This window comes from Silene latifolia, chromosome 1 (genome assembly GCF_048544455.1).
Source record: "Silene latifolia isolate original U9 population chromosome 1, ASM4854445v1, whole genome shotgun sequence".
Taxonomy (NCBI): Eukaryota; Viridiplantae; Streptophyta; class Magnoliopsida; order Caryophyllales; family Caryophyllaceae; genus Silene; species Silene latifolia.
In genome coordinates, this window is record NC_133526.1 from 155,124,736 (window position 1) to 155,133,938 (window position 9,203).

Genomic DNA, 9,203 nt, shown 5'->3' on the forward strand with positions numbered 1-9,203 from the left:
AAATGAATAGGTTTGGCCATTAGTAACTATGCATGAATTCTAATCTATATGCAACTATCTACATGAATCATGTGAGATATATTACAATGCAATTATACTATATGAACTAGCTAATGCAAGTGAAATATGATACAAATGCATGCGAAAACTACACTAAGTGCAATGTATATACAAAAAAGAGAGGGAGAAGAGGGGTATCATACAAATGGAGGTGGTGAGGTAGGACTCTTTCACTCGTCATCCTCCTCATCTTGGTAACCATATTGGTGAGAGCTCCCGGCTTGGTTATACCCTCTTGGTTGGCCCCAATACCCTCCTTGGTCGAACTCTCCCCCTTGACCCGAGTACCCTCCACCTTGGCTAGAATGCTCTCCGCCGTCGCGATCCCAAGCTTGGTTCCCTTGATTAGGGAACAAGTGTTGCGGTTGTGCCCAAGTGGGCAAAGGGCCATTAGGGTCAACATACCCTTGTTGAGCCATGTTATAGTATTGGGGATAAAGGGCCAAGTAGTTGTCGACCCTCCCTTCATGTACCCCGAGGTCCACTCTATTCATGAGTGCCATCAAATCATTAATACCCGGGGTATTGGGGATTTCCGGCTCAAATTTGGTATGAGGGATAGGGTATGGTGGGATAGGCACATAGGAAGGTGGGCGAATAGGCCTTCCCGGTAACCCACGAGGTACTTGTTGTTGGCGGTGTGGCTCTTCCCTTTGAGGGGGATTGTCGAGAATTTGGATATCAAGGAGGTAGCTTGGTGGAGGCGAGTATGGGCTCAATCTTGGGTCAATGCCCGGTATCTTCCAACCCTCAAGGATGATTGAGGTGCATCCTTTTGTGTACCATTCTACACTCCCTTCTTGAGTGTAGTTGCACCACCGGTGATGGTTGAAGACGGTGTGCTCATCAATCCAAGTTCTCCCCTCAAGAGGAGTATAGATCCCACGGGCATTGAACCCGAGGCAAAGGTAGTTGGCCAAAATAGTAATTAGACCTCCCATTACGAAGGTCTTAAGTTGGGTGGTCCCTTGAGCAAAATCATGAAACCTAGTAAGTATCTCAAGGGGTGTGTTGAAGTTATAGCGCCTCGTCCCTCGAACATTCAAATAGGACTCAAGAAAAGTTAAATCAATGAGAGTACACCTATCTTGTTCGTACCTCCCATTGATGGTACCGGCCACAAAGCGCTCGGTGATTCGAATCACCGGATGTTGGATGGCGAAGGTATAGCATTGCTTTAGACCGGTAAAATTCCGCCCGGAAATAGCCCTCCAAAGTTGGTCCACATCGAAATTATCGGGTTTATCGGTAAAGTTGGTGGGCACTTCAAGACCGAAAATGTAGGCAAATTGATCAAGTGAAAGACTATGGTCTAGGTTGCACAACCTAAACTCCATGCCCACAGTTGTTCGGGTATTCGTTACAATGCAAAGGCTACTCAAAAACTCAAGGGTGAGACTAAGGTACGTCTCCTCATGGGCATGGAAAAGTTTTCCAATCCCTAGGCCATCAAAGAACATCTCGGTGGGGTACCTTATCCTAAGGATTTCCAACACCCTAGTATCTATGAATTGAGTGGGTTCATAGTTCTTACCTAGCAATTTGACAAAGTTCTTGCGGTGGTCATCGGATTCGAAAAACACCTCTTGGTAGTACTCAAGTTGTTCAATTCCTCCCCTCATTATGGGGCGGAAGTTTCTTGGTAGCGCTACCTCTCGCGGAGTTGATGAGGATGATCCCTTGCGCTTCCTTCCGGTGGATTCAACCAACTTCTTAGCCTTTCCCTTGAGGTTCATCATCTTGAAGTTGAGGAAATGGGGGGGTTTTGTTGGCTTTTGATGTGAGGGAAGTGTTTTGGAGGATGGAAATGAGTGTTTTAGGGTTTGATAAGGTGAAGAAATGAGGGAGAAAGGGAGGTGATTTTAAAGAAGAAGAAGAGAATCCGGGCGGATAAGGGTGGGACCTGTCCGGTTTATCTGAGAAAAAGGCCCAATCCGAGCGTCTTCGATTCGGGACGGGCGTCTTCTGATAATAGGAGACGGGCGTCTTCCTACAAATCCGGGCGGATTTTAATGCAGAGATTCTGCTAAGTTAGGAGTAGGAAGAAGACGGGCGTCTTGTCAAAAATCCGCTCGGATTTCCTGGCAGTTTCAAAATCTTGTTTCAGATGACATTCAGGACGGGTGTCCCGTGAAGAATACGGGCGTCTTTTCGCAGGTCGGGCGTCTTGGGTTGAATCCGCCCATCTTCTGAGACAGCGCCAACCAGTTATGTGACGGGGGTCCTGGACGGGCGTCCAGGCCTCGGGACGGGCGTCTTCAGCTCCTTTTCTTCTTTTTCTTTATTTTCCTTGCAATATCATACCCTTTCACCGATTTGCTATTCCTCCTTATCTTTTTCTGAAATTTGCTCATTAAAAATGTAAGATGACTCTCTCTCTCACCACTCTCATGCAAGAAATTAAATGCAAATGCAATAATGTACAATATTATACAAAGTAAAGGGTCCAAGAAATATCTTACAAATGGTGGTTTAAGATAGGACTCCACCAAACTAGTTCAAATTGTAGAAATTCTTGTCCATAGAGCTCAAGGCTCTTAGTAGAAGATCAAAAGCTTGTGAACAAGCTCCAAATAAGCATAAGTATGGGTTGCTCCATTTGAACACGAAATTTGGCCAAGGAATTTTGTCATATATCCTTTCCTTCATCTTGACCTTGGCATTAGAGCTTTCCCAATGCTTCAAATAAACAAGCCCATGATTCTTGTCAATACTAGGCATGAAGTGTGGTTCATTTTCATCCGTAGACTTCCACTCACCAACTTCTTCTTCAATTCCGGTGATGATGATAGCATTTTGATTTTTCAATCCTTCCAAGGTGGAAGGAGAATTTTCATGGCATTGATGATCAAGTTCCTTAGAAGTTGTCATTGTGGGTGCCAAATCTTCACAAGTGGCCTCACGAGCAATTTTCTATTTGAGCTTTTTCACCAAGTAGCTCTTGTATGATACTTTGGCCTTTTGAAGAAGGTCTACCATATCCTCTTCAACGATCATTGTCTCCATAATAGGTGTCAAGTGGTCTTCATGAGGAATAAGGGAAGGACGTTCTTCTTTATGATAGAGTATCTCAAATGTCTCAAGGATAGGCTCCTCAAGCAAGGTGATATTACGAGTCCATCCTTTTGGCTCATCATCATTGTTGCTATCTTCATACGAATCATAAATGGGGGCTTCATTTAACTCTTTCTCCAATGTCTCAACATTCACTTCAAAGGACACACCCTCATACTCGCAAAGGCTAAGAGTACTTGGCTTACTCAACCTCATGTCTTCCTCATCAAACACAACACTTTCATAGTCACAAGAGCTCAAGGAGATTGGCTCTTCCCATTTCTCATTTTCCATATCAAAAGTTACTACTTCAAATTCGCATTCATGCTTAATGTCCAAGGGATGGTGAGGAGTGTTTGCTTGGGATTCCTTCAATTGGGCAATTTGAATCTCCAATTCCTCACCTTGGGCAACAATGCCTTGAAGAACATTATCCCTCTTTTGGCTCTCCTCTAGCATTTGTTTGAAGAAGTTTTGTTGATCTCCCATCATTTGGAGAATCGCATTTTGAATAGGTTCATCTTCTTGTTGTGGGTAAGTGTGAAAGTGGTTGTATTGTGGCAATTGAAACTCATTATGAAGTGGGTATTGGGTGGGTGGTTGTTGTGGATATTGGATGCGAGTGTTTTGGTTGAAGAATTTGGGGTAGTAGTTAGGGTTTTCATTGTACGAATAATAAGGTAGGTTTGTGTTGACTTGCTTCTCAAACTCCCCATACCCATAGTCATACTCAAAGAATCCACGACATACTCCATATGTCAAGTCTTGAGCCATCATAGCTAAGACAAGGAGACAACTACAAGCATGGAAACTACACAAAAATGGTAAGAACAATCCTTGAGGAACAAGTTCCTCAAGGTGAAAGCAAAATCAAAATAGACAAACAAGTAAGAACTTAATCACATAGCACCATCCCCGGCAACGGCGCCATTTTTGATCGTGGGCGTGTCGTTGTACACCCAATCAAAACACATTTATAATACTCAACAAACTACTAGTTAGCGGTAAGTCGAGGTCGATCCATGGGACGGTGTGCTTTGGGTTATAAATCTATCTATCTTAATTTATGCTAGTGTCACGATTTGTTTGGGTTTGTAGTTGTGTTCTAGGTTAATGCAAGCAATAAAGTATAACAAGCAATGAAAAAAAGGATGTAAACAAATGATTAAAAGTGCTAGGATATCATGGGGTCATAGGGGATTCATGGTGTTGATCATACAAACATGTTCACAAAGTTGCAAGCAATTAATGTTGTGTAGAAACCGAGTTGGTTTATGTCTTACGGTTCTTAGGAAGAGTTGGGTCCCGGAGCCGAATCGATTAGATTGTACAACACCTACAAGTCGACTTACTTTCCTCCTAATCAACTTCTATGCATGATCTAACAAGACTCGAGTTGGTTTATATCTTACAAGTCTTGTTGAGTAGATAAGAGATGGTTGTAAATACAAGGATTCATAGGCTTAGCATTTCATCAAACATAACATGTGCATAAAGTTGACATCACAACAACCAAGCAATTTAATCATGTGAACATATTAGATTAAGCATGAATCAATCCCATGTTGGTTTCCCCTAATTACCCACTAATCCTAGCTAAAAGACTACTCACTCATTATCATGGGAAACATGTCATTAATGGTGTCAATCATCACAACAAGTATAAACATGATAATAGAATGAAGAAATGAACAATAAAGATTAAAGAGTAAAGGAATTATACTAAACTTGAGATGATCCAAATAATAAAGCAAGGAATAAAAGAAGAGAACTTGATTGATTAATGGAAGGTTGTCAATCTCCCAATAAACCCAATAATCTTCAATTACCCAATAATAAACTTGAATAATAAACTTGAACAATTATTATGGAATGATTAATGTGTAATTTGTGGAAAGATTAAAGAGTAATCTATTCTAATCTACTCCTAATCTAATCTAAGAGGAATTTCTTATATGTGAACCTCTCTTTTTGATTATTACAAATGGGGTATTTATAGTAGGGATTCATTAAGTTAACTAAGGCTAAATTAGTAATTACACTTTTGAGTTTAGAGCAGGGAAATGCTAGTCTTTTTGGAAGGATGGGCATCTTGGCGGAAGATGTTGCGGTCCGTCCGTCCTGGGAGGAAGACGCGCGGATTCTTGAGGTTGGGCACGGGCGTCTTCAAGGGAATCCGCTCGGATTCTCTGGAGGAATCCGGCCGTCTTTGTTGCTGGGACGCACGGGTTGTCACTTCAGGACGGGCGTCTTGTGCTGAATCTGCCCGTCTTCTGTCACAGAATCCTTTTTCTTCACTCTCTTTTTATTCTTGTACGATTGGTCTTTAGTTCTCGCTTCCTCTTCATACTAGTCCATCTAATATCATCAAATAGCTTCCAAATATGCACGAAAGACGGGAATTTCCGCCTTATTATCTTCTTTCCTACAAAACACATGAAATGCGATAGAAAAGCAAATAGGAAGGTTTTGACGGATAAAATGGCCATGGAATGTTATAATAGTATGCAAAATAGGTTCAATTAGGGGACTAAATGTGCGCAAATAGTGATCACATCAGACGTCTCCAAGTGAAAAGAATGTGATGCGATTGATGGCAAGTTCAAGTGCCATAGGGTCATAAGAGATGACTAGTCGATCACATAGGCAGACTGTATGGGACACTCTGTCGGGCAGTGACCGCTTATAGAGTTCTGGCAATTCTATATAGCTTGGCCGTGGCGAGAGTTAGTATAGTATTCTTTTGAGTCGATTCTTTGACTAGAGACTGTTCGCCCAAGTCGCCACATTTTCTGATTGATTTTAATTTTTGCCCCAAGCCATTCTGTCAAAAGGGGTGAGTGTGCATCTTTTGGGTCATGATGAACTGTGGGTGTACGAAGGGAATAATGCGATAGAAATTGTCCACCTCTTGTCAGGGTTATTTGAAATCTCAAGGCCACTCGAGGAGTAGTGAACTGGAAATGCGTTGCCACGCTAAAAAAGTATCTACGGTAGATAATTCCGGTCAAACAGTTACTCTCCAGATCGAGAAAACCACTGTTGATATGATCACATGCAAGTACGACTGCAAGACACCTTGCATTGAGTGGGAGATGATGTAATAGGACAAGAGAATTGGTGACACACACTTGTCTCGGACAAATGGGAGATTGTTGGAGTAAGTGTCCTCAACAATAGTGCGATCACATTAATAAATCTCATATAAGAATACGTCAGGGATGATTCTATATATATAGTCAACTGATCAACATTAATCGGTAATGATTGTCTAACTAGAGTTTGACATTACTGTCGTTTGACGGTGGTGGTCAGTTGATCCCTTAAGGACACACCTAAAGGACAATTCCCTTAATAGATAAATTAATTAATTGTATATTGATACAAGTTAATTAATTCCTTAAAATTGAACAATTTATGATAGTGAGTGAGAATATATATATCTTATTGTAATTTGATTAAATAAGATTCATTTTAGTAATCAAAATGTTTTATTACTAAAATTGATTATTGTTTATGAAACAATTGAGATAAGAATGAATAGTTAATTATAATTACAAAATGTTGTGAATTATATTAACTTGACCAATTTTATACACAAGTAATTAAGAATTACTAGATACTTTGTTAAATGTAATTTAATTAATTTAAATAAGGGATATTTCATTATTAAGTATGTATTAATTTGATTAACTACATACTACATACCATATGTGACATGTTATGTGACATATTGACATTTGACAAAATAAAATGGAATTCCATTTTATGTAATGGACCGAAATAAGGGGTATTAGGGTTAGTGGGGTGTTTATTTTAATTGTAAAACTAGACACCATCATTACCTACATATTAGACATGCATACCTAAACACATTGATAACAGAAATGTGTAAAGCAAAGAACATGCATTGGGTATTTGACTCCCTCCTACCCGGCTCCCTTATAGAAGAATAAGAAATTGTTTTTCATATACTTCCTCATTCATTCTTACACAAAGAGATCATTTTTCTCACTCTCTCTTTCTTTTTTCTCTAAAAATAGTGTTTAGCTCATAATTTGTTCATAAATTCTAATACTAATTTTACATTACTAGTGTAGCAATATTTATATTATTAGAATTTTATTTGAGGGTCTACTATAATTATCTAGTTAATAATTTTATTAGATTTAAGGGTAAGTCTTGGTGCAACTAAGAGAAGGCATTCCACAATGAATACTTGAAGATTTTGGGGGATCATCCTAATATGTTTGAGCTCGAGATCAAGTGTAGGAAGGAGTCCTACACTTGTGCCCATTTTCGTCCCACACATAATGTAAGGAACATGTCTAACCTTGTTAATTTGTTGTGCATGCACTAGATCTAATGACTAAATCAAAGAGTAATTTAGATCATCAATTAAATGAGTTTAATTAGAGGGTTATTGAATCCTTTCAAAAACTCGTCTTTTACCCTTCACGGTTTCACCCGACAACCCCCATTAAACACCTCATAAATCACCCTACGGTGGTCAACGACCGTCAAGGGCAGTCCCACTAGGATCATAGTGGTCCAAGACGGGTCCAAGGTCAACGTCATAGTCACCGGTTGGTCATATGGTGAATTATACGACGACTAAATTAAATTGAACCAGATAGATATATTATGAGACGGTCTTACCTTGAGGCGATAATATGTTATGAAATTCCTCTACTTTCTCCCTTTAGATCTTTCTCCCTTTGTTTTTAGTGAATTATTGTGTTTATGATTGTATATAATCTTATGTGATAGGTCTATCTTGTATATATATAGTAGTAGAAAGGAAAGTGGGAAGAAACTTCCTATTTCCAATTATCTTTATTATTATTGCTTATTATTATTTACATATTATTATTAGTATCGTATTATTGTATTACCGTCACCATATACCGATGTCACACGTGAGTCACAACAAATCCCGACTCCTCATTATTTAATATTTTATTTCCGTCTCACAACATAATTATCTAATTAATGTAATTATTAAATACCTTTTAAAATACATTTTAATATAATTCCACTGTCTGACTAACCATTAACCTTGTCTTAAATACGGGGTATTACAGTATTCCCTCCTTAAAAAAGAACTTCGTCCCCGAAATTCATCCAAATCATCCAACTGGCCGAAATAACAACTGAAATTAATTCAAATTAACCAACTTAAATTCTTTATGAGGTAGTTTTATTACCAAACTATCATAAAAATGTCACAAAATACGAGATGTTATATCCTATCCCGCTAAAAAAAGGGTTACGTCCCCATAACCAACTTACTTAAACAAAAAGACTAAGATAGTTGTCTTACATTGCAGCTTCAGTTTCCCATGTATCTTCTTCTACCTTATGACTAGACCATAAAACTTTCACCAATGCTGTCTCATCATTACTTTTATCCAAGATTTCTTTAGGCTCCTCCACATAAGACAGTTGTTCATCAATCTCAACATGCTCAGGCTCTAGTATATGAGTAGGATCACTCACATACTTCCTCAACTCCGAAACATGGAACACATTATGGACCTTATCCAAAGCTGGAGGTAGTGCTAAACGTTAAGCTACCTCTCCAACTCTGTCTAAGATCTCATATGGCCCAATATACTTCTTACTCAGCTTCCCTTTCTTCCCAAATCTCATCTCTCCCTTCATAGGAGATACTTTCAACAACACTTTATCCCCCACAACAAATTTTATATCACTTCTCTTCAAATCTGTATAGCTTTTCTGCATATTCTGCGCCGCACGCATCACCTGTCGAATAATGTGCACTTGCTCCACCATTTCATGTATCGTCTTAGGTCCTAACACAACCGCATCTGCTCTGTCATCCCAACACACTGGACTTCTGCACTTCCTTCCATACAACACCTCAAAAGGTGTTATGCCAATACTAGTATGGTAAATGTTATTATAAGAAAACTCTATCAAATCCAACCTCTCCTCCCATGATCCACCAAACTCCATCACACAAGCTCTCAACATATCCTCCAATGTTTAAATTGTCCTCTCCGTCTGACCCTCTGTAGCTGGATGGAATGTTGTACTCATCTTCAACTGAGTCCCCATTAAAGATT